Raw genomic sequence first — 27,114 nt, forward strand, 5'->3', positions numbered from 1 at the left:
TCCCAGGTTTTTGCCAAACGGCCTGCTAGATCTGGCTGATTCAGAACCAGATGAAATTCATTCCTTTTCTCCCCCCCAATAAATTAGTGAGTACCGTGTAGCAAGCATGGGCCCAAGCACTGGAGATAAAGCTGGGAAGCAGAGGGACAAGGTCTCTTCCCTCACAGGGCTCACATTCAGGTGCAAGGAATCAAAGCCACAGCCTCTCTCCTCTATCCAAGGAAGACAAGGAAATGAACGGAAAGCAGGATTATTTAGCAACACATTCACTCACTCAGAATTTACTGAGCATCTACAGTATGGCCAGCTTTGTGCCAAGCCCTCTCCACATATTCATCATTTATTCTCCTGGGTGTTCTTGTGGGAGGTGACTATTTCCCCATTTTACAGATGAGGCAACTAAGGCCACATAGCCAGTGAGTGGTGGAGTTGAGATTTGAACCCAGAACATTCCAAACACAAAACCATGGCTCTTAACTACTGCCTTTTGACACTGCCCTTTTTCCATGTGGTCTGGATATTACTTGGGAATTCAGAGACAGACCCCAAAGCAGCAGCCCATCTCCACTAGCTCTCAATGACCAGTAGAAGCTCACCGTTTGACAGGGTCCATCAGAGTGTGGTCTGAGGAGCATCTGATTCATAATACTTAGGAGCTTGGTAAAACATGAAGATTCTTGGCCTCTCCAACTAAGGACTTCTGGTTAGGGGCGGGGGGAACCTACAGGTGTAACAAGGTACCCTCGAGTAATGGGGATGGCCACAGAGGGTGAGAACCATTGCTTTATGAGTAAACCTTTCTGGTTCATCAGCCAGTGTAAATTAGAAAATTGAAAGAAAATGCCATTGGGCTAATGCTGTTTCACACAACCACCAGCAGGGGGCCTCAGGACACTCTTGGCCAATGCATAGGATTCAATTGGCAGCCAATGGACGATCTGAGGGGTAAGAGCCCCTCCTAATCCAGACAGCAGCGTGGGAGTTTAACTATGGCTCATGGTAATTTCCATCAGTCCTTGATAGGCCATCCTATTCACTCAGGAACTAAGTACTAAGCACCTAATATGCACCTGTTACTGCTCTAAATACTTGGAATAGATAGGTGAACAAAAAAGCCCAAAATCCATGCCCTTGCAGGATCAAACTATCTGTTCATACATCAGTCCTTCCATTTGTCCTTTAATCCATTCATCAGCCACCTAGCTATCCATCTGTTAAGTCACAATCCACCCAACCATCCATCATCCATTCCTTAAACCATCCATCAATCCACCTACCTATCCATCCACCATTAATCTGTTCATTAGTCCATCCATCCATCCATCCATCATCTACCCATTCATCTGACCTGTAGCAGCCACCCAGCTCTCGACGCAGCCATTCATCCACCCATCCTTCCATTCACTTAAAAACATGTGTTTCCTGCCTATTATGTGTGTGCTTGGGAAGCAAAAATAAATAATTAAGTCTACTGAGGTAGACAGCAATTTAATAACTATACTAGACAGACAGTGATAAGTCCTGTAATAGATGTATAAAATATAGAGCAGTAATTAATAACTAATGTGTATTGAGCACTTATTATGTGCCAGTCGCTGCTTTAAACACATACATACTCTGATTTAATCCTCATAACAGTTCTATGAGGGGCATCTCTATCTATTTTACAGAGGAGAGAAATGAGGCTCAGAGAGATTAAGTAACTTGTTCAGAGCCACACAGCTGGTCCATGGGAGCTAGGTTGTGAACCCAGGACTTCTTGACTTCACAGCTTGTATTCCTAACCATGCATCTATTCTGGTCTTGTACCCCTTTGAGAATCTGATGAAAACTACAGATGTATATCCAGAAAAGAGCCCTTGCACACAAGTTTCCAGATGTTAGAGGGTTTGTGGACTCTGGGGTGGGAAGTCCTGGAATAGAGGACCCCAAAAAGGAGAGTCTGCACCTGCCTGGGGGAACCAGAGAGGGCCACCCCAGGAAGGGGTCCTGGAGCAGGCAGCTCTTCTGAGAGGGGTCAAAGTTTTTCAGATGAAGGAACAACACACGTGAAGGGCAGGTCGCTGGAGTGGAGGAGCAAAGGAACTTCGAGCAAGGTGGAGATGCAGTCAAGCAGTAGGTAAGGGCCATGCCAGGGGGAACCTTGAATGCCGAGTCAGGAGTCTGCACTGTGTTCTAACTCTGTGCGTGGGGATCCACTGAAGTTTCACTGTCACCCAGATGCTTTAGGAAGACCAATCTTTTGAAAACCTCCAGGCAGTGGGCGGTGGCCACGTGGACCACTCACGTGCCAGATGCTTCTGCAGCTGCGTCAGGATGAGAAAAAGACAGCTGCCCTCATGAAGGTGGTCAGGGGGACACCAACCCTTCTGAAGGCATGCAGGCAAGAGCATGGGCCCTGGAGGTGGACCTGCCTGAGTTCAAATCCTGCCTCTTCTACCCAACCAGCTGTGTGACTGGAGCAAGACACTCCTTCTCACAGACAGAGCCCCCTCACCTGTGACGTGGACAGAAGCATCTTTCTATCCCCCAACAAATATATTGCCAGGAGGACTGCATTAAAAATTGCAGGAAGAGTATCTGGCAGCAGAGCAGGGCTTCAAGAAAAGCCTCTGCCCCCACCATGCTCACGGGCACATGGGCGCAGCCTCAAAGCCACGACACAGCAGCACGTTTGCATAGAGTCAGCCACGGTTCTAGCGACCGCATTCCCTGTGGCTTTTGTCTCTCTGAGGATATTTCTGGGTCTAGTCCTTTTTTGTTGTTCCCTTCTCATTCTTTTCTACTTCAACACATCTCTCCTCTAAGTGGGTGCCCAATGGATTTTAAGAGGATAATGAGTTCATTAGAAGCTGGCAGGGAACAGAAAGAGACAGAGGCGCTGGTGATGTGGGGAGTGCAGGGGACCTGCTGGGTGGGGGGCCATGAGGGACTGTGTGGGCAGTACAGCCTGGAGCTACCCACCCCATCCTGCTGGTGCTGGGAGGTGGGGGGCCACCCAGAGGGAGAGTGTCCTAGAATCCGAGCCCATGGTATGGGGGAAATCAGGTCTGCTTTCTTGCTGTGTGGGACTAGCGTCTGGTGCCTAGTGAGTGCCCAAGAAACACTGGTGGCCAGCGAGTGGAGAGAATCGGGGACTGGCCTCCCTGGGGCATAAACCTACAACCACGGCTCTACGCCATATGCCCAAACCCCCAGTGACAGCTTCAGAGAGCTGCCCGCTCAGGGCTCTGCATAGGCAGTGTCTGACATTTTTGAACTAGCAGGTCTAGGAAGAGTCAAGCTCAGTGTGGTCCCGGGGTTCAAGCAAGCCACAGTCCCACCTTCCCCAAGGGAGCCCCAAAGCCTTCTCTGCCTCTCAGGCCATCTGTCATTCTCTCTCTGGCCTTAGTCTCTCTGTCTTTGTCTTTCTCTCTCCAGACAGAAATTCTGCCCCAAAGGGAACAGGGAAATGAAGCTAACTGCCATTTGCTGCACACCCACTCTGTGCTGGACACTATGTTCAAAGGTTTTACAAATGCATTCTCACAGACTCCTCCCTTCCAGCAACCCGTGAGGCAGGCATGATGGCTGTCCTCAATCCAGAGATTGTGCATCCACAACCCAGGGCAGGGGTACGTGCTGGCCTGCACGAGCCCGTTTGCTTCTCTGTCTCCATTTGTTCATTACCTGTTGGAAATAACTGCACTAACATCCTCTCCTGTCAGCTAAAGGAGCCAGACCCAGGCAGGTGACTACACCTCTCTGAGCAGCCATCTATAAAGTGGGCTGACCATAGATTCTTCCTCTGAAGTCTTGGGAGGATTCAATGAGATAACCCATATTTCTGGAGTTGGCACTCACTAAAAGCTGGCTGCAATCGCTTCATCCCCCTTCACTGTACATTCAACCCCCATGAGCCTCGGTGTCCCGTTTGTTGAATGTGGTGGTCGATCCCTTCCCTGCCTCCTTGCCAGGGCCAATGTGAGTTTCCACAAGGGTGAGGCCAAGAGGCCCCCTATGCAGAAATGGCAGCTTTTGGTAAATGCAGTGCTGTTTCAGCAGGAGCCTGAGAGTATCTAAATACAGCCTGTTTTTAGCACCAGAATGAACCTCTGGTGTTGAGCTGCCAAGAAAATGACCGGGAGGGCAGACCTGCCCTGCAGGGAGGGAGAACAGGAGGTGCAGCCCGCCCCGAGGCCGCCTCCACCGGAAGGGGTCACAGTGCTCCCCCTTCCAGATTTCAGAGGCACATGGGTCTGGCTAGAAACCCATGGGCCTGGGCAGGGGCTGGCCCTCTCCCTACAGCCCCCCGAGCTTCAGCAGAGGGTGCAAGCCTGGGGACAAACTGAATCCCTGACCATCCCAGCTTGGCCCAGAAATAGATACTGAGAAACCAGATTTGTGAACTGATTTCACAGTTCTGGGTAGGAGACCCACCTGGGGATCTCCAAGAAATTGGGAGCCTAGGCCAGAGGTGAGATTTTAGTCTTGGCCTAATAATAAAAATGCAAACAATCACCCAATATTTCTTTAGCATTTACTATGTGCCAGACACTATGCTGAGCATCTTATTTCCATTGTGCCATTTAATCCCCAGTAGAACTCTTTGAGGGGGTTATTAACCATTCTGTACCTCAGTTTCCCCACCCATAAAATGGGGTAAATCACAGCATTTTTCTCATAGGGTTTGTATGAGGACCAAATGAGTTAATATATGCAAGTGTCTCCCAAGTGTCACCTCTTACTGTAGAAATTTGTAGAAAATATATGTGGTTTTGCCTGCCCAGCGCTCATCTTGGAAAATGGATAAGACCCCATTATCCTTCACAGAGCTTCTCTGCCGTATGGCTTGAATGAATTCCCCTCAGCAGTTGCTGCCAGCACTCAAACCTGTCTCCTGATACATGTGTACATGAATTAATGTAGGGTGTGTATGTACCTAGGAATGAAATTGCTAGATCTCACTGTGTGGGCATTTTATGACTATCCTAAGGAACACCAATTTGTTTTCCAAAGAGGCAGGAGTGACAGCTCCTCCTAGCAGTGCATGAGCGTTCGTTCCTGGTGCTCCAGACCTACATCAACACTTCATGTGGGCGGCCTTTTTTTTTTTTTTGCCAGTCTGATAGTTCTGTATGTGGCCCACCCACAGAGTTAACTTCCAAATGCCATTTGGAAGCAGTTTCCGTCAATTATTGGTGGGAGTTGGTGGATAAATGCCCCAACTCCCTCCTCCCTGATAAAATAACTCCTGGTAGCTGAACTGACAGCACACCCTCAGGTTTCTTTCCTTCTTTGGCTCTCTTCACTCAGGGGAGGAAAGGAGGCAGTGTGTTCTTCACCTCCTAAATAAACTTGGAATATGTTATGATTTGTTTAACTTTTTCTTATCATTAGACATGTAAAATATTTCCACTTTCCCTCCCTTATAAATAAGGAATACTATGATTAACCTCGTATAGGTAGATCTTTGTCCAGATTCCTGGAAGGCAATATAGAACCTCTCAACAATGATGAGACATAGGCATGATTACACCCATTTTACACAGGAGGAAGCTAGGGCTCATGGAGATGAAGTGATTCGCCCAAGCACACAGCTAGCCAGAGGTGGAGCATGAATTCAGGTGCAGAACCACCGAAGTTTCAATGACATGAAGCAGCGGCACACACCAAGCAGACCACCAGCACCGCAGGCCCCCCTTAACCCATTATATCCCTCGGTTCAATCCCAGCCTCAGTGGAAGGATCCTTCCTGATCTTTCTTGGAGATAGAAAACCATCCCTCAAATGCTCCTCCTTCAGGTAAATTAATTAATCAAAGTTCAACTCCCTTAATCAAAGTTCCTCCTCATCCTTTTTGCTCCTGGACCAGCCTTTTGGCAAGCGAAAGGACCCTAGAGTGCAGTTTCCCCCGTGTGCTTTCTTGGGCTATTGCGTACTTAGGACCCTAGAGTCCTAAGTACGCAATAGCCCAAGAAATAACATTATAATACTAGTCTTGTGGCTTTCACTCATGATCTTTGGGAATCCAGAATTTTATTTAACCCAACTAATCTTACAGAAGAATTACATCCCTGCCCATACCCCTCTGGGACACACTCTCCCACTGGGCGTGTCCATAGTGTCATGATCCCATTGTGCCCTGATGATGGACCTGTTGTGTTGTTTTCTACAGTTTCTGGCCACTGTGTGCAAAGATGCAATGAGTATTTCAGCACAAACAGATTTACTCCCTGGACCAAAAAAGGGAGATTACTGTATCCAAGATTCTGCCTATCTGTGCATGAGCACACGGGGGAAACTGCACTCTAGGGTCCTAAGTACAGCATATGCCACTTCCCACACGCTCACCCACCCCCCAGGAAGAGTCCCTAGAGCCGCTACACTTGCTTCCCTCCGTTCCCAGGACAGGAACTCACCTACTACCACCCAGCACTCACAGCTCACCATCTGTGTCCTTTTTCATTCATCTTTCCCAAAACTCAAGAAAATAAATGAGAAGGCAAAGTGCCATTAGCTTAATGGCCTTTAACACCCAGCCATCTGCCATGATGTAATTAAATAAAAAAACCAGAGGGAGCATATGGTGCCCATTATAAATAAATATTAAAAATTTTGTTTCCCTGGGTAATGACTCCAGGGCCTCTTACTCCACGGGCAAACTTTATAGCCATCTTCCCTTGTTGCAGAGAATCGGGATGGGCCCCGGTGAGTGAAAATAACTGCTGGAGAAGCAACACGGTCAGATCTAGAGTCAGACATTCCTGGTTTGAACCTCCCTCAGCCACATAGTGGCTGTGTGATCATGACCAAGTGGCCTCTCTAAGACTATTTCCTCACCTGAAAAATTGGACCAATCTATCCTGCTTTGTTAGGAAGGCATGAGGGTTAAATGAGCTAATTTGTTTAAAATACATAGTACCATAATAATAGCATGTACCATAATTTATTGAACACCTACTATGTGTCAGACACTGTTCTACATATTATTTAATCCTTACAACAATCCTATATGAAAGGTTGCATTCGTTAGCCCCATTTTACAGGTAAGAATGCTAAGGTTCAGAGAGGTTAAGTTACCTATGCAAGGTCACACAGCTAGGAAGTGGTTGAGCAGAGTTCAAACCCAGGCAGTGCGGCTCCAGAGCCTGCCCTCCACTGAGCCTGACACAACAGTTTCTCAATAGATGGTCTTCTGTGCCTCAGCTTCAGCCAGCTAAACAATCTCCCCATTCTTATGACAGTACTATTTGCCCAGACTTCATCTCAGAAAAAGATGATGATTCGATGAGTTCATGATTAGCGACCACCAAGGTAAGATGTGAAGATGCATTTTGGGGGCTCCATCTAGTGAGTGAACCCCACCTCCTGCTCAGAGGGGTAAGGTCCCGGTGGCCAGGCTGTCCTTCATGACCCTGCCCACTGGCGTTACTAGTACACCATAACTCAGATATAAAACTGGTCAATCAATTCTTGCCCCCTGGAAACATGGGATTGGAACTGAAAGACTCTGACCTCTGCTGGTCACTTGGATGAAGGACCTGTAACTGTCATCACACAGCCAAGGATCAAAATTTAATCTGCAAAGAGAAGAAGTGAGCAGATGAGTAGAGGAGAGCCTCAGAGGAGCCATCAAAGCCTTGGGTTCCTGACTTGCAGAGAGCCATGTGCCAGCACTGAATCGGACAACATGCCTACTTTTCTTACCAGGCTGCTGGGTTTCCAGCAGAGTCTCAAAAACAGTTAGCTACAGGAGAATATATTCATAAATGACATATCTGATAAGGGGTTGACATCCAAATTATATAAAGAGATAATGCACCTCAACAAACCAAAAGCAAATAAGCCAATTAAAAAATGGGCAGAAGAGCTGAACAGACACTTCTCTAAAGAAGAAATTCAGATGGCCAACAGACACATGAAAAGATGCTCCACATCACTAATCATCAGAGAAATGCAAATTAAAACCACAATGAGATACCACCTCATACCAGTTACAATGGCCAACATCCAAAAGACAAACAACAACAAATGTTGGTGAGGTTGTGGAGAAAGGGGAACCCTCCTACACTGCTGGTGGGAATGTAAATTAGTTCAACCATTGTGGAAAGCAGTATGGAGGTTCCTCAAAAAGCTCAAAATAGAAATACCATTTGACCCAGGAATTCCACTCCTAGGAATTTACCCTAAGAATGCAGCAGCCCAGTTTGAAAAAGACAGATGCACCCCTATGTTTATTGCAGCACTATTTACAATAGCCAAGAAATGGAAACAACCTAAGTGTCCATCAGTAGATGAATGGATAAAGATGTGGTACATACACACAATGGAATATTATTCAGCCATAGGAAGAAAACAAATCCTACCATTTGTAACAACATAGATGGAGCTAGAGGGTATTATGTTCAGTGAAATAAGCCAGGTGGAGAAAGACAAGTACCAAATGATTTCGCTCATCTGTGGAGTATAAGAACAAAGAAAAAACTGAAGGAACAAAACAGCAGCAGACTCACAGAACCTAAGAATGGACTAACAGCTACCAAAGGGAAAGGGATTGGGGAGGATGGGTGGGAACAGAGGGATAAGGGGGAAAAGGGTCATTATGATTAGCATGCATAATGTAGGGGGTGGGGACACAGGGAAGGCAGTATAACACAGAGATGACAAGTAGTGATTCTATAGCATCTTACTACGCTGATGGACAGTGACTGTAATGGAGTATGTGGTGGGGACTTGATGATGGGGGGAGTCTAATAACCATAATGTTGTTCATGTAATTGTACATTAATGATAGCAAAAAAACCCAAAATAGCTACAGTTAGTCTTCAACGGCAACTCTACAAAACTAAAAATACTCTTAACCATTTGATCCAGAAGTCACGCTCCTTGGTCTTTACCCAAAGGAGATGAAAACTTAATATCCGCACTAAATCCTGCACATCAATGTTTGTAGCAGCTTTACTCGTAATTGCTAAAACCTGGAAGCAACCAAGATGTCCTTCGGTAGGTGAATGGATAAACTGTGATACATCTAGATGATGGAATATTATGCAGTGCTGAAAAGAAATGAGCTACCAAGCCATGAAAAGACATGGAGGAAACTAAAATGCAAATTGTGACATGAAAGAGGCCAGTCGGATAAGGCTGCATGCTGTAGGATTCTTACTTGGTGACATTCTGGAAAAGGCAAAACTAGGGAGACAGTTAAAAGATCGGTGGTTGCCAGGGGCTAGCGGGGAGGGAGGGATGAGTAGGTGGAGCAGAGAGGATTTTTAGGGCAGGGAAAGTATTCTGTAGAATACTGTAGTGGTGGGTATGTGACATGCATTTGTCCAAACCCAAGGAACATACAACACCAAGAATCAACCCAAATGCAAACCATGGACTTCGGTGATTCCGATGTGTCAATGTAGGTTCCTCGATTTTGACAAATGTCCCACTGTCATAGGGGATGTTAATAATGGGGAGAGGCTGTGCAAGTGGGGACAGGGGGTATAGGGGAAGTCTCTGCTTGCTGTTCATTTTGCTATGAACCTAAATAACTGCTCTAAAAATAAAGTCTATTAAAAAGGGTTGGGGGGCAATCACCTACTTGAAAAGTCTGGGACATGCTAGAGTAGATGTCAGTGAACCATCCAAAATCCGGTGGGGAGGGAGGACCGAGTTGCAGAAAGGGACGGTGTTGGGGAGAGGGGATAAAGCGGTGACATGACAGCTCCCCCTGTCCAGCGGTTTGATGATGGGGGCCGAAGGCACAGGTCACCCAGTCCGCAGGCCTTCCCTGTCAGGCAGCTGCCTGCCCTCCTCTGAACCCAGATGGCTTTACTCCCCAATAGGGACTGCTGAAGAAAGGCCCTAAATCCCTATCATTAAGCCATCTGGCGTCATCCTTCTCCACCAGGAGTTGCACCGTCTTGGGTCAATTAGTGTGCATTTGCATAGAGTTCCTGAGTAGGTTGCTAATTGTCTGGGGGAGATAATGGATGGCTCTGCTGGTTTTGGGCAGAATGTTTGCCCACAGGGGTAGACCTACAGAGGGTGGCAGAGTAAAGGCAGGAAGGAAGGAGGGAGGGGAAGCTGGGGGAAGGGAGGAACTATTACTGATTCCTATGCAGGAAGAAGTATTATTTTATGAACTTTGCTTTAGGGGTGTGTGTGTACCGGACCCTAATGTAAAATGCATTTCTCACTATAGGTCCAATAAAATTATTTGAAAATGCTAGTGATGGAGCCTAGCAGGGGAGAACCACTTGGGGGTTTTAGTGGTGACAGAAGGACCCATTGAGAAAACAGCATTTGGGCAGAGACCTGAAAAATGGCAAGGAGCAGCCATGGGAAGATCTGTAGCAAGAAGGTCCAGGCAGAGAGGACACAGTGCAGACTGGGAGGTGGCAAAGGCCCCAGTACATCCCAAAATGGGAATGGGTGGCATGGAGAGAGGGGGTCTGGAGTGGACCCCACCCTGCATGGGCAGGAGAATGTGGGGGTGGCAGGTGGGTTGGGGGATTCTGCTCACGGCTAGTTCTGAACTGCAGTGCAATGCCCACCTATTTCCTAGGGCAGCATACCATGAGGAGGCAGAGGAGAAGAAGGCTTCTGTCTAAGGACCCTTCCTGGCCCAGTGGGCCATGGCCATGAGCTGGTGGCTCTCAGAGGTTGAGCTGGGGTCAGGAGCTGTATGTTGGCTGGCAGAGCTGATAACAGGCTCAAGTCCCGGCAGGGGACAGTGGTGGCTGTAGGATGTCTCTCTGGGTGGGGCTCAGCGGAAAGCTCTGGCAGGCAGGGCAGGCTCAAGGCCTCACCTGACACTGCCAGGAGCGCAGGGCACTTAGATGAGGTGAGAACATCCGAGATGGCAAACTATGACCTCAGCTAAACTGGCAGCTGCCTGTTTTGGTAGGCCCTACAGCTAAGAAAGTTTTTGTATTTTTGAAGGGTTATGAAGAAGAAAGAGAATCCTCAGCAGCAGCAGAATGCATGTGGGCTGCCAAGGCTAAAATATTACTATCTGGCTCTTTTCAGGAAGGTTTGCCAGCCTTGGTATTTATCAGCAATGGTGGCTGGTGGAGAGGGGCTTAGGGCCATCGAGGAAGTCGCCCTGTCCTTCCCCAGAGCTCAAAGACCACCCTCTCGGCTCTCGGCAACTTCCTTGGAGCAAGTGACAAAGAGCTGGAAGGAAGTCTGGAGATCCTTTGCCTAGAGAAACAGCCTCCTTTTACAGATGGGAAACTGAGGCCCAGAGAAATGCAAATGAAGTGACCCCCTGCAACTCCGGGAGGAAAGTGTTCCCAGCCCGGGCGAATAAACCTATGAAGCCAAAATCAGTCAAGGGAGAGAAAACCTTTTATTTGGAGGCCTGGTTCGCTGCCTTAGCTGCCACTCTTCCTTACATGTTTCTCCAGCTGTGGCTCCCTCTCCCCTGTTTTTTCTCTCCCTTCTGGGTTCCTGCTCACCTCTCCACCCACCCCTTGTAAACACCTATTGATATGGAGATGGACTAAGGCCAGGCGAGAGATTCTGGAAATATTGTAGTTTTATCCACACCCGCAACCACTGGAAATGCCTCACATGGACCTGGATCCAAAGTAAGTGTTCAATAAGTTTTAACTATTATTATCATTATTGTTACTATTATTATTAGGATATAATAGAATCATAGAGTGCAAAGGGCCCTTAGCAACCCGCTGATATGCTCTGATATTTCACAGCAGAGGAATCTGGGGCTCAGAGAGGCTGAAGAGTTGCCCAAGGTCACAGAGGGGCCAGGGCTGAGCTGGTTCCAGGACCAGGGCTGTGGCCCTGAAGCTTTCTTTCCAGTGCACACACTGCTCCCTGCCAGGCCCATCACCGCCTGCCCCAAACACCCAGGGAACAGCCACTTGCTGGCTCCACACTGGCTGTGGCAGATTAAGCTCTAATTTAGGAACAGTGACAGCTCCTATTAGCAGTTCTTCCCCAAAGAGGAATTTTCCACCAGAAGTTTCCCTACGCCAAATCACCAAAGCCCAGACTTTCTGCCCAAGTCAGGGTGTATGCATCTGTCAGTATAGATTTGTGTGCGTGGGTGTCTGTTGGAGGGGGTCTCTGTGCCCCAAGCCTGGCTGCACAGGTTAAATTCCCTTCCCTCACAGAGTACCCAGCATCCTTCGAGGGGCCGCCAGCCCCTGCAACCAGCACAAGGCAGGACTAAGAGGTGAACTCACAGCCCATCAAAGCTGCAGGGAGTACACTTCACAATCCCCAGGCCAGTGTCCTCATTGACAGATGGGAAAACTGAGGCCCAAAAGGGATGGTGGAGGGACTCCACACGGTCATCCAGTGGCTCTAACCAGACCCAGGTCTCTTGGACCCAGCCTTAAGCCTTGGCACCTCCCGGGGAAGGAAGGAGAATGAATGAACTGCTATGTACTGCATACCTACTATGTGCCAGGCCCTTCCATTTACACAGTGTCACTGACGCTCCCCAGTGGCTCTACGTAGCAGGTTGGTTTTATTCTCGCTGTACAGATGAGGCATTTGAGGTCAGGGAGGTCAGCTTTCCAGAAGGCAGAGCTGGTGAGCAGCAGAGCAAGGCTCCAACTTAAGCAGGTCTGACTCTAGAACCTTGATTATAACCACTAGTGACACTTGCTCCTGCTGCAGTGCCATCCTCTGACCCCGGAGCCTTCCTCCAAGGAGTCTGCTCAGCAAGCCAGGGCCCCTGCCAATGCCGCTCAGCTGGGACCGAGGGAAATGAGACGGCTCTAGAAGGCACAGAGGCCCCAGGGGTACCTTTACCATGGCCTTCAGTGGCCCACGGAGTTCTGGCACCCAACAGACATGTCCCCTCCCATGAGGGCGACCACTCCAGACACTGACCAATACTTCAGCCCTTGGCTCACCATCTGGACACCATCGAGAAGGTGCCATGTGACCACATGTGTGCACGTGCAGCAGACACACATATGTGTGCTCTGTGATCCCCGTTTAGAGCACATGGCTGGAACCCCTCAACCCACTTCACAAATAAAAAACAGCAGAAACTATGTGACTTGGCCAAGAAACATGGTTAATGTTGCAGGTAAAACGAGAAACTGAAGCTTCTCATTCTGACCAAATACGGTTTCTATTTCCTGGGATTGTCAAGAGAATACACGGGGACAGGTCTTCAAGAGTCTAGACCAGAGTTTCCCAGCCTCGGCAGCACCGACGCTTGAACGGGATAATCCCTGGTCGGCAGGGGCTGGGAGGCCATGCGGTGCAGTGTGGGATGTTAACACCGCACGCCGGCCTCTGCCTACTAGATGCCAGTATCAGTCCCCACCCCCCACGGAGTCGCGACAATGAAAAATGACCCTAGACATTGTCCTAGACCTTGCCCTGTGAATACACAGAAGGGCACCACTCTTGAACCCGTCTGACTCCAGATTTACAGAGTTGTAGTCCCTGATTTTAGAGCTCAGTTCTAATATTTTATCCTACTGCTCTGTCATAAGGTTCTATTCTAAGGTTCCACACTGGGACCCTGACTTCCATTCTATGCCAGGGTACCAGGGTCAGTTTCAGTGTTGGCGGTTCTCTGATTTCTGATATTCTTTCCTGAGCCCCTAAGATCCCATCTTCTCCCGTATCACAGCTGAAATTCTCCCTGGGAGACAGCCATGCTTCAGTGCCTTCCAGTGAATGCACCCATGAATTATATATTTCCCATCATCTCTGAATTGCTCAGCAATTACGGAATGCCAAGGGTCAGCTGCCGAGAGCAAGAACCTTCCCTTCAGCAGGGAAAAGTGGCAACTCACCAATGTACATAAAGACGTTACCTCCTGCAAGGTAGGTGTAGGAGTGATAGTTTTTTCATTCTGTGTATCTGTATTTTCTTTTTCCACAGTTGGCTATGGTTTAAAGGAAGAGATGGAGAGAGGGCGAGTTTCTGATGTCGATTACACACTTGGGTTGGAATCTTGGCTCCATCACTTACTAGGTGAGGAAGTCACTTCCCTCCCGAAGCCACAGGCTTCTCATGCCTAACATGGGATGTTGGAAGCAATGCAGGCAGCCATGGCTGAAGGCACATGGCTTCTGGAATGTGCTGGAGTCATCCAAGTCCTCGCTCAGGTCTGTCACTTTATATCTCAGGACTTGGGGAGGGCGTGTCCCTTCTCTGAGCCTCCATTTTCCCAACCCATAAAACAGGCAAATCCACGCCACTTCTCCAGGCCCCCACAGGCATCTGGCCCAAGCAGGCGAGCCTTACTATTACTGCCCCCACACCAGGGCACTGGCAGGCACAGAGCCAGGCCGGGAGGGACTGGGGCAGAAATTAGCACCAGAGGCAGCACCTTATCTCTCAATTTATTTGTGATTCTTCTAAAAGAGAGGCCTCCCCAGCGCCAATACTAATAGGTCATTGTCGTCATGATGTCTTTAAATTTAGACGAATAACCCCACGCAAACACACATCCACCCACCAACCCCCAGGAATAAATCCGCAGGTGGGAGGGAGGAAGGTCTGTCTCCTCACATCCTGGGAGGGAGAGGCAGGTGGGGGAGCTGGCGTGGGGCTGGGGCCGCAGCAGTTGGCCCCTGGGGGCAAGGAGGCTCCTCCCCTCCCTGTCCCCAGTGCTGGGTGGCAAGTCAGGACCCTCAGATGCCCAGCCTGGGGGGCTCATGGGCAAGGTAGCACAATGAAGGACAGGACTTGATTGACCACCAAGGGCGGTGGGTTTGAATCTGAACAGCCCCCAAGCCTGGGGTGGACATCCTGAGGGCAACTCACAGCCTCTCTGAGCTGAGAGGTTTCTCCTCTGTAAAGGGAGTGTCTGTGGGGCCCCTACTGTGGGCCTGTGACCTATGCAGCCCCTGGGGCCCCTCCCTTGGTTTCATTCTCTGCTGTTACTATCTTGAAATTCTTAGTAAGGTTTGAACAAGGGGCATTTGCATGTTGCACTCGGTCGTGCAATTTATGGAGCTGGTCCTGAGTGGTGGTGAAGGTTGGACGAGGCTTGTGATGAAAAGTCCCAGCCCTGGGCAGGCCACCTGGTGGAGACTCAACCCTGCCTCTTCCCCACCCACCGATCAGGCTCGTTCTTTGACTGTGTGGCCCAGGGCAAGTAGATTACCCTCTCTGCGCCTTCTGTTTCTCCTTTGTAAAACACATAAACAAAAACTTCCTTAAATTTTCTTCTGGCTCCTACTTACTGCCACCTCCCCACCCAAAGTACAATTCACTCATTCATTCAACAATCACTCACTGAGTGCCAGCCAGCCACCTGCCAAGCCAAGGTTTGCCCCATGGGCCTGGCCCGAACCAGGGGACCTATCCATGGTGAGTTTATCCTGTGAAAACTTCACAAATGCCTCATCTCTGGGGAAAATTTCTCTTTCCTCACCTCAAAAGACTTCTGCTCAAATCCACAGAAGCCCAGTGTTCTCTTCTGAACCCCAGTCTGGGGCTGTTGCTGTTTCATTTCTTCACCCCTTCATGAGGTTATTTATTAGCTTTTAAAAATTTTGGGGTTTGTGTTGGTTGCAGGCACTAACAGTAACAATTTCTCTTGTTGAGCTTCCAGACCTCGACATGAATAATTTCTAATGTTCACAGTAACTTTGTAAGGTGGGGGCTATTCTCCCCATCACACAGATGAGAAACTGAAGCTCAGATAGGTCAAGGGACTTGCTCAAGGTCAGAAAACTCACAGGTGGCTGAGCTGGGATTTCAACCCAGGTCTGTGTGGCCCCAAAGGGCTTTTGGTGACACTTTTGTACAGAAGTTTATCTCCCCCAAGGGCACATGTGCCAGGGGCCCTGCCTTAGTCTTCCCCTTATCTCCGGGGCTGCCTCACAGCTTGAGCCATGACATCTTCCAGCAACTCCTGGTTGAGTATCTGGAGCACACCTTTCCTGAATCCCAAGTGCAAATGCCAGCCCCTCCAGACAGAGGGGGGCCTTTTCTGTGCTATTTACGCAGCAAGTTGGTCCCTGAAGTCTCCTGAATCAGAAGAGGAAAACATTCAAGACCAGACAAAGACACTGGCCCTGAGATGACTGGGACATGAGATGAAGCTTCAGGTCCCATGTAGGATCTGATGTGGCCTTTGGATCCCATCCAGGGACCAGACTTTAGAACCTTCCTGTCTGGGGAATTAGTGATTACAGGAGGCCGGGAGAAATCTCGGTGTAAATCCCAGCACCACCATCAGGCCCCATAAGACTTGGGGCATACTGAGGAGCCTTTCTGAACCTCAGTTTCCCCATGTTCAAATGGACAGTAAGTCCCTCAGAGGTGATTGTGAGGATTAAATGAGTGATATCTTGTAATAGCACTAGAGAGGATTTTCTACTTGCTATTATGGGTTGTATTGTGCCCCCCAAATTCCTGTGCTGAAGCCTTAGCCCCCAGTACCTTGAATGTGACCTTATTTGGAGATGGGGTCTTCAAAGAGGCAATCAAGTTAAAATGAGGTCTAATCTAACATGACTGGTGTCCTTATAAGAAGAAATTTGGGTAGGGACAGGTGCAGAGGGAAGATGCTGTAATACCCAGGGAGGAGACAGCGCCGCACAAGCCCAGGAGAGGGGCCTGGAGCCCATGCTCCCCGCATGCCCGGCCCTCAGCAGGAACCGACCCTCCCGACACCTTCCTTCTGGAATTCCAGCCTCCAGAACTGTGATGATACAGCAACAGTAAGTTTCTGTTGTTTAATCCACTGGAGCACCACAGATATTTCTTATATTTTGTTTGTTTTACTAATGAGAGAATTTAATACAGTCTGGTAGAAATGTATCCATATTAAATGCCCAGGTCATTGGAATCTCGCCTCTGTGCACACTCATGTGACCCCACTCAGATCAAGACACAAAACATCCCCTTCAGCCCTGGAGGCCCCCTCCTGCTTCCCCCAGCTGGTCCCCCCTCTCCAGTGGCAATCCCTGCTGTAATTTCTATCAACATGCAACAATTTTGCATGTTTGAGTCTCATAAGTGGCTGAACAATGTTAACAGAGGAAGCCAGACTTTAAACATTCAACTCAAATGACCCTCATTTAAAAAAAAACCTGAAAAAAGGCACTATGATTATCTCCATTGTACAGGTGAGGAGTCAGAGGACCAGAGAGGCTCAATAACTTGCCCCAGATCACACAGCCACAGTGTAGGTGGCAGAGCCAGGATATGAACCAGAGCTGGTAGTCTGGCTCTACTCACTGTATTTACTGCCTTTATAATACACAGCAAATGCCCAATAAATATGATCACGGTGATTTCTGCCAAGCCAAGTACATTTTTTTTTCTGTAAATTATATCATATACACACACACACACACATATATACTTTACATACATAGCATATATACTATACATATATATAACAAATACACTTTATATAGCATAACCATTGGTAAATACTAGCACTGCCCCTTTTCCAGAAGGAAACTGAAGCTGCTCAGAGCAGATGAGACGCACAGCCAAGGTCACAGGGCTAGTGAATAGCAGAGCTGGGTTGGAGTGTGGCTGCTTGCAGAGTTCATGCTTTTAACCACTGACTTCCCCTGCCCCCTGCCCACTTCTGCTAAGAGGCAGCACCAGACCTCCAAACCTGTAGAATTCAAAAACCTGCACTTTCATTGAAACCATAATGAGATGCCACAGCACTCCCACGAGAAGAGTCAAATATATAACCCAAGACACCAAGTGCCGGTGAGGATGTAGAGCACCTGCAACCCTCATCCATCAATGAGAGTGTGGGAATACAGAAGGGTAGGCAGACACTTTGGAAAAAAGTCTGATGATTTCTTATAAAATTAAACATCCACTTACCATACGACCCAGGAATCCTGCTCCTAAGTATTTGCCCAAGAGAGATGAGAACCCATGTGTGCACAAAACCTGTATGCAAATGTTTATAGCAGGTTTATTGTAACTGCCCAAAATGAAGCCACCCAAATGTTCTTCAAGGTGAATGGACAAATCATGGTGCCTCCATACCAGGAATATTACTCAGCCATAAAAAAGGATGAACAATGATGATACAGCAGCGCTGATGAACCTCAAAGGCATTATGCTGAGTGAAAGAAGCTAGACTCTAAGGCCTAAGTGATTCCATTTATATGACATTCTAGACAAGGTCAAAGGAAAACAGACTGGTGGTTGCTGAGGGCTACGATGGGGGGTAAAGATGGACTACACAGAGGGATTTTCGAGGGTCACGGAACTGTCGTATATCTTTGATTCTGGTGGTAGTTACATGGCTGAATGCATTTGTTAAAACTTGTAGAACTATAAACTATAATAGGAGGATTTTACTGTAGGTAAATTATACTCAATAAAAAACACTAAAAAAAAAAAAAACCCCACAACCAACCCCATTGTGCTTTTTCCTGCTATTCCAGCTGAGCCCAAAGGAAGGGATGCTGCTTCCAAGAGAATCGACACCTGCTGACTTGCCATCCCAGGCCCTGGGATGCTCACCTGGAGGGAAGGGAGGGCTCAGCCAGGTAGGGACAGCTCCCATGAGCACCCCGGTTCCCACATGACCCTCATCTCACCGCCTGCTCTGCTCCAAGAGCAGAAACAGTCAGGGTTATTTTTGCTTTGAGAAGTACCAGCCACAGGGTACTTTCTCCACAGGCAGCCGCCACCCCCTGCTGTGTTTACATAAAAACACATTTGCACAGGATTTTGTTTTTGCATTTGCCTCAGCGGCCTGGTTTCCATTAAATGTAGGGAGGCCTGATTATCAGGTTGGAAGCAGCTGATGGGAGAGAGCAATTGGAGGTGGGGGGTGCAGGCACGTGTTTCTCCCAGTCCCACGGAGCCCTGGGGTATCTGTGCAGGGGCGACAAAGTGTGTGTGCACCAGCGTCCCAGCCTCGGCACTACTGCCGTTTCAAAGGGAGGGCTGCCTCACACACCGTAGGATGTTTAGAAGCATCCTTGGCTTCTGCCTAGCAACACCCCTCCACCTGTGTGACAAATCGAAAACGTCTGCAGGTATTGTCAAATGTCTCCGGGGGTGGGGGGGGCAAAAGCGCCCCTAGTTAAGAACCACCAGCTCAACACAGATACACACACACACACTCAGGCCAGCATCCCTCTACCTTCCAAGACCCACCTGAAGACAGAGAGCGTGACTGCCTTTTTCACCTCTGGATCCCTGGCTCTTCCCACACCACCAGACACATTCACATTTTAGAGGTTCAAAGACACTCTGTGGTTGGACCTAACCATGGAGGCAGGGGAGACACGGCCGATGGTCAGCAGCTGCCTTTGTTCAGAGGCCACTGTCCAACACTCAGACTCTGGCCAGCATGTGTGGATCGGTACCATGTGTCAGTCTGTGGCTGTTCCCACATCCCCTCACCCAGCCCTGGGATCAAGGCCCACAATCATCCCCATTTCACAGATGGGCACTCAGCTAGTGGGTGGTGGAGCTCGGATCTGAGCCAAGAAATGTCTGCCTCCAAGGGTCCAGTCTCCTAATTATCACACGCTACTTCAGGCAGCTGCAGCCTTAAATGTTTCTTAAGGACGAGATGGGGAATAAATAGTGACAAAGACTCTCTCCTTAACCAATCTCTACTCAGGCTCCCCAAAATTCTTCTTGAAGTAGGCGTCTCTGCATTGTCCAATTTTAGCAAGAAATTTTAGCAGGTTCAGTCAGTTTAGCAGAATCCCCATCCGGCATATCTGAAATCTAATTGGGTTCCTCATTCTCTGCCAGCCCCCAAGTGATGTCTGCTCATCTGGCCTGCCTGCAGCCTGAATCCTGTTAGGTTGAGTTAGCCACAGTCCCCCCTTACTCCTGATGTTTCCTGATTTTTTAGTAATTTTCCATCCATTAACCCCCAACGCTGTTTTCTAGCTATAAATTCCCACTTACCCATGCTGTATTCAAAGTTGAGTTCATTCTATTCTGAGCTCTCTTTCCCCTCCTGCAATAGTTCTGAATGAAACCTGTTTTTATCACTCTAACTACTGCCCAGCTGTGAATATTCTTTAACAATAGAGCCAGACCCATGTGTCTACACACATGGGAAGAGAATGTGGCTGAAAGCAGAGAAACTGCCTCGATAAATACGGCAAGGAGTGTGGGCTTTGGTGCAAGACAGACCAGAGTCCAAACCCTGTTAGGCCACTAACCAGCTCTGTGAACTTGAGCAAGTGACTGGGTCTTGGTTTTGTCATCTGTAAAATGGGGACAAGGACAGTATGGCCCAGGATTTTTGTAAAGATTAAGTAAGGTAATGATGTTAACCTGCTTATTGGGGCCTGAAAAATAGCCCACGTGTAATAAATATCAGTTGGATGGGTGCACACAGCTGGCTTTGAGGTGAATGGCTCCGCTAAGGTGGAAAGCAAAGGTAGATGTGGTTTACATTGGATCTCAGCAAGGCAGGGATGTCTGACCCCCAGTGGGTCCCCACCACATACACACCCAGTGAGCCAGAAGGTGCCTTTTCCCCAGTGGCCTCCTGCCCCTCTGACCAGAACAAACAAAGGCCCACTGCATGTGCTGACCAATGACAGGCTGCCAGCTGGCTAAGAGGCCCACTCAGGCCCTGCTAGATAGGCGTCAGAAGGCTGCTGATCTCTTGCAATCTGCAGAGCCGAATTCAGCATCCTGTGACCCCTTCTCAACAGACATGCTGAACTCAGGCAACTCTGACCTGGCCTCGGCTGAGACTGCCCTTGTGGGAGCCCCTGAGAGGCACCAGTGTCCCTCCCAGGCCTGACCTAGGGGCAAGACAAAGGCCCCCTCCCCACCCCACCCCCGGCCTTTAGCCTTAGAAGCTTCGGCTTCTCCATGTTAATTCAAGAGCACCCACAGCTCCTGCCGAGCAGCTGAGGAGCCCTCTGGGACCTCTTTACAATGGCAAACAGTAATTTGCAAACGCTCACAAGGAAAGGAGCAGACGGATGGCACAGCTGAGGCGCAGCCGGCCTTTCTCACAGTCCAGGGCCTACGGGGCCACTTGGAGACCAGCAGCTGCTCCTGGCTGGCGGGAGGGCCTGGGGGGAACCAGCTGGGGCTTTTACACAGCTGGGGCTTTTACAGTGAAGGGGCACATGTGGGTCATGCCTGGTGTATTTGCGTCCTTGGGCTACTACAAATCACCAAAACTGGGTGGCTTAAAACAACAGAAGTCTATCCTCCCACAGCTCTGGAGGCCGGAAGTCCAAAACCAAGGTGCTGGCAGGACTGATTCCTTCTGGAGGCTCTGTGGGAAAATCTGTCCCGTGCCTCCCTCCTGGCAGTCTCCAGCATTTGTTGGCTTGTAGACGCATCGCTCCAATCTCTCTCTCCATTATTGTTCTCTGTGTGTGTGTGTCTCTGTTTTCCCTTCATTTAGGGACACCAGCCATTGGATTAGGGCCCACTCCATTCCCAATGACCTCATTTCAACTAATTATACCTATTTCCAAATAAGGTTCTATTCTGAGTTTCCTGATCAACATGAATTTGGGGGGACACTTCAGTATACACTGTACTGAATTCCACTTCTGTCACTTGCAGCTGTGTAATGATAGTCAAGTGACTTTACCTCTCTGATCCTGTTTCCTCATCTTTAAATATTTTACAGATAATTTGAAGATTGTTACAATGATTAGCTATGATGATACAGTACAGCAAGTGGTCATGAGCACAGACCTGGAGCCAGATAACCTGGCATCTACTTGCTGTGTGACCTTGGACACATAGTCTAACCTCTCTGGTCATCTCTTCCTTTGTTCATAAGACAAGGAGATTGAAAGAGATCATGATCCTCCCCACCCTCCCATAGTCCCAGTTTCTTGAAGGTCCCTGAAGACACTCTAGGGGTCCATGGGACCTCAGGATTTCCAAAACCCTAGAAATCATACCCTGATCCTCAACAATGGTACAAGTCTGCTTTTTGGCTGGAAATGGATTGACTCAGTGCTAGAGTTCATTCTCTCTCAAGATAAACAGGATTCTTTTCAATAATTATCATTGTCTCTGATGAGGTTTTCTTTTTAATTTAGTGAAAAAAAATCTTATTTAAAATCATGCAGTTTGTTTAAGAAGCAAAAATCTTTCTCAACACAGAAGAGACCAATAATAATCACAAGACAGTGCTTGGAACTGGAGAGGCGTGGGCTCCATGGGTTAGATGATACCAGCTAACAATAAATACTAACCGCTCAGTTACGGAACACTCACCCGATGCCAGCCAACCCTGCCATCTACATCATCTCTCATTTACCCACCGAAAACCTAGGAGGCAGGTACTCTTATCTCCTTTATTTTAGGGTTGAGAAGACAGGCCCAGAGAGGGGCCAGTCACACTGCCCGTTAGTGGCCAAGTGAGATCTGAATTCAGGTCTGTTTGACTCCAGAGCTGAAAGTCTTAAGCAAGCAGTCAAACTGCCTCTGTCGACTATGAGCTCTAGAACAGAGAAATGTAACGTGAGCTATCTGCATATCTTAGAATGTTCTAGCAGCCATGTTAAAAAAAAGTAAAAACAGGTGAAATTTGTTTTGATAATATATTTACTTTAACCCAGCATATCTAAAATATTGTTATTTCAATATGAAAATACATATAAAACATTATTAATGAGATCTTTCATATTCTCTTTTTCATACAAAAGACCCCAAATCAAGAAGCATCACAGCTGCCCCTCTGGCCTCCTTCCATGGGAGGGAGGGAACTGAACACCTGTGCCTCTGGCATCCACACCAGTCCGGGTACCAGGGAACTCATTCCACGTGCCCAACAGCTCCCGCCTCCTCCCGCCTTAGCCCACCCCCGACCCTGTGGGCGGCTCAGGCCGCTCCAGATGAGGCCCTCCTGGGGCTGACTGAGCCCAGCTTGCTAGAGCTGATCTGGGCTCCCCATGGATAGGAAATAGCCCTGCAGAGATGACAAAAAACAGCTGCTGCAAGCCGACGGGCCTAGCTTTAAACCCCAGCTCAGCGTTCCTAGCTGGAACTTGTCCATTGTCCCTTAAAACTGGGGTCATCACAATACCTCCTTCTTCACGAGGTTGACAAGAGGGTCAGAGGAGGGCCTGTAAGACTTGGTTTTCTCTCTTGAACATTTACGAACATTATGTTGGACGCCGAGTATGGACAGACAAGTGGTATTTTTATTCCACTTTACAGATGGGGAAACAGAAGCTCTGAAAGGTGGAATCACTTGCCCAGCATCACACGACCAGCAAATGACGGATTCAATGACAACAGACCCTTCTCATAGGGTGGCGGTTGTGAGGATTAAATGGATGAGTACATAAATTAAAGCACTTAGATGAGTTCTGGGCACAGAGTGTCCCATAGATTTTTGCTCTCCTCATCCCATTATCACCATGGCCATTGTCACTGACCTTATATCACCGACATCACTGCCATTATCATCATCATAAGCACCATCATCAATTATATCATCAACATGTCCATCACCATTGTCATCACCATCAGTTACGTCATCGACATGTCCATCATCATTGTCATCACCGTCAATTATGTCATTGACATGCCATCGTTGTCATCACCATCAATTACTTCAACATGCCCATCATTGTTGTCATAACCATCAATTACGTCACCGACATGTCCATCATCATTGTCATCATCATGTCATCAACATGCCCTCATCATTGTCATCACCATCAATCACATCACTGACATGCCCATCATCGTCATCACCATCAATTATGTCATTGACACGTCCATTATCACCATCGTCATCACTGTCATCATCATGGATACTGTCGTTGTCATCCTCCTCACCATCTTCTGCTTCCCCATGTGTGTGGTGAGCACAAAGCACAGTGTTGGGCACAGAGTTGCTTCTTAGTCTGAGCAAGTTCCTCAGTCTTAGCCAAGCAGTAAATTGTGCTAACTCCAATCAATCACACACGCACACACACACACACACACATAAAGGGAAGGCTGACAGATGATTCTTGTTTGGAAAACACACGCACACACATAGGCCTACACCCAGGATATTTTCTTTGGCCAAAGGACACTGCCAGCACAGAGCTCTGAGAATGCCTTTGGGGAGTCACCAAAAAAATCAGTCACCCACCACAGGTCCTGTGGGGTTTATTTTATCCTGCCCAGTACAAGAAGGCTCAGGGAGTGCAGTCTCCACCTTTGGCTTCCTGGCCACCCACAGAGGAAGCTGCCAAGTGAAATAACCTCCCTTGGGTCTTTAATGGTCTGCTCAAACAGAGGGGACGTTGTTTGGGGCATTTTATTTATTTATTGTTAGCACTACTGCCAGCCAAGTTTATACAGAGTCACTGTAGGTCAAGCTCTGGGCAGAACCAGAGACGCCCTCTCAGCTGCCTTTCCTCTCACCCGGGGAGGCAGCCTCTCCATGACTCCTTCCGTGCCCTCCATCCCTGGCCCAGGACAACTTGCCCAGCCCAGTGGCCTACTCCACCCCCACTCTGCTCTCCCTTGACCTCTAATGAAGCCAGCGGCACCATGCTGATCATGGATTTATGCACAGACATTGGCGTGTCAGCAGCATCTTCCTGAATCTCCAGGCTCTGGGTGGCTGGGAACTGGAGAGAGGGCAGAATGGAATTTCAAAGAAGGGAAATAATTTTAGCACCACTCAAATCCTAATGCAGGAAGCCTCCCACTCGCAGTTTACACTGGCCTTTCAAACTTGACATTTCTGGTGAGACCTGGGAACTAGCCGAATTGTGCAATTCTGGGCTCCCCGTAGAACTAAGGGTATTCCCTAGAACATGCTGAACGAGGACACTTAGTCCACAGATTTTACTGAGCACCTACCATATGCCAGGCACAGCACTAGGTCATGAGGCAGAGGAGAGAATATAAAACCCCAGTTCCATGAATCTTACATAAGGGAGCAGAAACTTGATTTCACTACCTTGATATGCCACCTGGATTTCAGAATCATCACTATTTTAAGCTAGTGTTTACTGACCCCAGCCCTGTGTTACATGCTTACATAAATAATTATTGCACTATTACTGCAACAATTCCAAGAGATAGGAACTACTCACATGATCTCCATTGGACAGACGAGATAACAGAGGCACAGGGGGGTTGATAAACTTGCCCCCAAGTCATTCATTGAGAAACTGGGAGAACTGGGACTTGAACCTGGGAGCCTAAAGCTATGGACACACAGAGGAGCATCCAACTCAGTCCTGGGGAGAGAAATCAGGCTGTGACCTGAGCGATGCATACGGGGTACACAGTGAAGGAGCCGGGGGTAGGAGGAAAAGACACTCTGGGGAGACAGAGAGACAGTCACCAGGGGTAAGTGACATACTTGAGGGCTCTAGGTCAAAAGTGGCAGAGCATGTGACCAAGCCCTAGGACTTCTGCCTCCAGGCCCATGCTTCTACTCCTTTTCTATACCCTTGACCTCATGAGCCCCGCTCTCTAACCAGCTAAGCTAAACCAGGGCTCAGCAGGAGCCCAAAATAGATACAGCTTCTAGGCAAAAAAAGGGCAGAGTCAATTCTGCCCCATTCATCACTCTGACTCCAGCCTTATTTTCAGGCAACTTGGCACTGGGAACAAGTTGAGGGAGAAAGACAGAGAGAAAGAGAAATGGGGTGTGGGTAGGTGCTCTTTCAATCCTGTTGCATTGCTAAGTTTCTGATAGAAAATTTATCATTCTTTGTCTGAGAAAGGTGCCAAGACATTGGTTGATTGCACCTTCCTTTCTTCCAGCATAAATATGCTGCAGAAGCCACATCTCCTCCAGCCAGTGTGCTTTGAGGAGGACTGACCTCATACTCAGCTCCAAAAATGGGTGAGGACTGGTCTAAACCAATCAGCATAGCCCATCTCCCTCTCCCATCAGGTGAATGGTTCAGGAACAGGGAGGTGATTAATTAGAACCAGTTAAGACTGGCTGGGAGAAAAAAGTTTTATTTCTTATGGATTAGGGCATCTAGGAGAAGTGAGCTTGTGTTCCTGGAAATATCTTGCTACTATCAGAGAACCAAAGACTAAGGGAAGGTAGAGATGCAGTGAAACTTAGATCTGATGGTCTTTGTTTGAGCCTGGATCAAGCCAAACCTGAAGCAGGTTTATAGATTTGGATGCCAGTGAGCCAAAATTATTCTCTTTAGGAACCACTTGAGTTGTGTTTCTGCCAATTTTCAACATTAAAAGTCTTATCTGAGTCAAGCTGTTGCAGGAGTCTCCACCAGGTTTGTGAACACCCGTGGTCTGGGCTGTGGGAAGGAGAAATCTGTGATGGAATTGAAATTGGGAAGGAAGAGTTTTCTGAGACAAGGATTTGGGATAATCATGAGTCTAAGAGGCAGAATCAGCTCTGCAGAGAATTTAAATGCAGCCCATGTTTTCCTTAATAAAGAATAATAGTAGTTTAGTCTAGTAACTATCTGACTATTGTCTTTCATGCATTATGTAATCCAATCATTCTTATCACCTGATAAAGTAGGGATGAATATTCCCATTTACAGATGAGAAAACTGAGACCCAGAGAGTTGTGGCATACCTAAGGCACAGAGTGAGCAGACAGCAAACTGGACTTGGGACCCAGGTGGGTCTGACAGGGGCGCCCCTGCCCCTAACACATCACCACCCCCCGACAGCAGGGGCACTGGGGAGATCCTGCTGACCTCCAGTGGATGGGACTCAATGTCTGCCCGTGAGCAGATGACCAAGTGTGTGAATTCCACCAGGACATTTTCTCCATTTAACCTTGGCAGGATCCCAAGGGCAATACACACTCTCCCAGAATGGCAGAGGACTTAGGCTGGGAATAGGAGCCCCAACAGATCCACAGTGCAGGAGTGTCCTGCATGTTCACTACCACTGCCAGGTACAAGATTCATGAGCTGTCCCCATCATGATGACAGCAAGATCAGGGCCATTTAATGGGTACCTCACAGGCCTCCCAGGAGGCTATGAGAACCTCACTGCACAAATAAGGAAGCTGAGGCTCAGAGAGGTTAGGTCACTGATCTAATATCACAGAGCGAGTACAGGATTCAGACAAAGGAGGCTTTTCAGGACTCCAGTGTTTTCCAAAGTGTAGAACCAGCCTTGGCATGAGGTCAGAATGCAGCATCAAGTAACATGCAATCACGAAATGAGCAAGCTCCTTCCTTTTCATTTTCTTTACTCTCTGATTACATCAAGAAGAAAATCTCTCTTTGGTGCTA

The 27,114-nt window shown here is 48.2% G+C and overlaps 1 protein-coding gene across 2 annotated transcripts in view; it reads right to left on the bottom strand.

The window, feature by feature from the left end:
- WSCD2 (WSC domain containing 2) overlaps positions 1–27,114 on the bottom strand; it is a 122,984-nt gene that overhangs the window by 60,609 nt on the left and 35,261 nt on the right. The gene's annotated exons all lie outside the window — the stretch shown is intronic.

This window comes from Manis pentadactyla, chromosome 14, assembly GCF_030020395.1.
Source record: "Manis pentadactyla isolate mManPen7 chromosome 14, mManPen7.hap1, whole genome shotgun sequence".
NCBI classification, from domain to species: Eukaryota; Metazoa; Chordata; class Mammalia; order Pholidota; family Manidae; genus Manis; species Manis pentadactyla.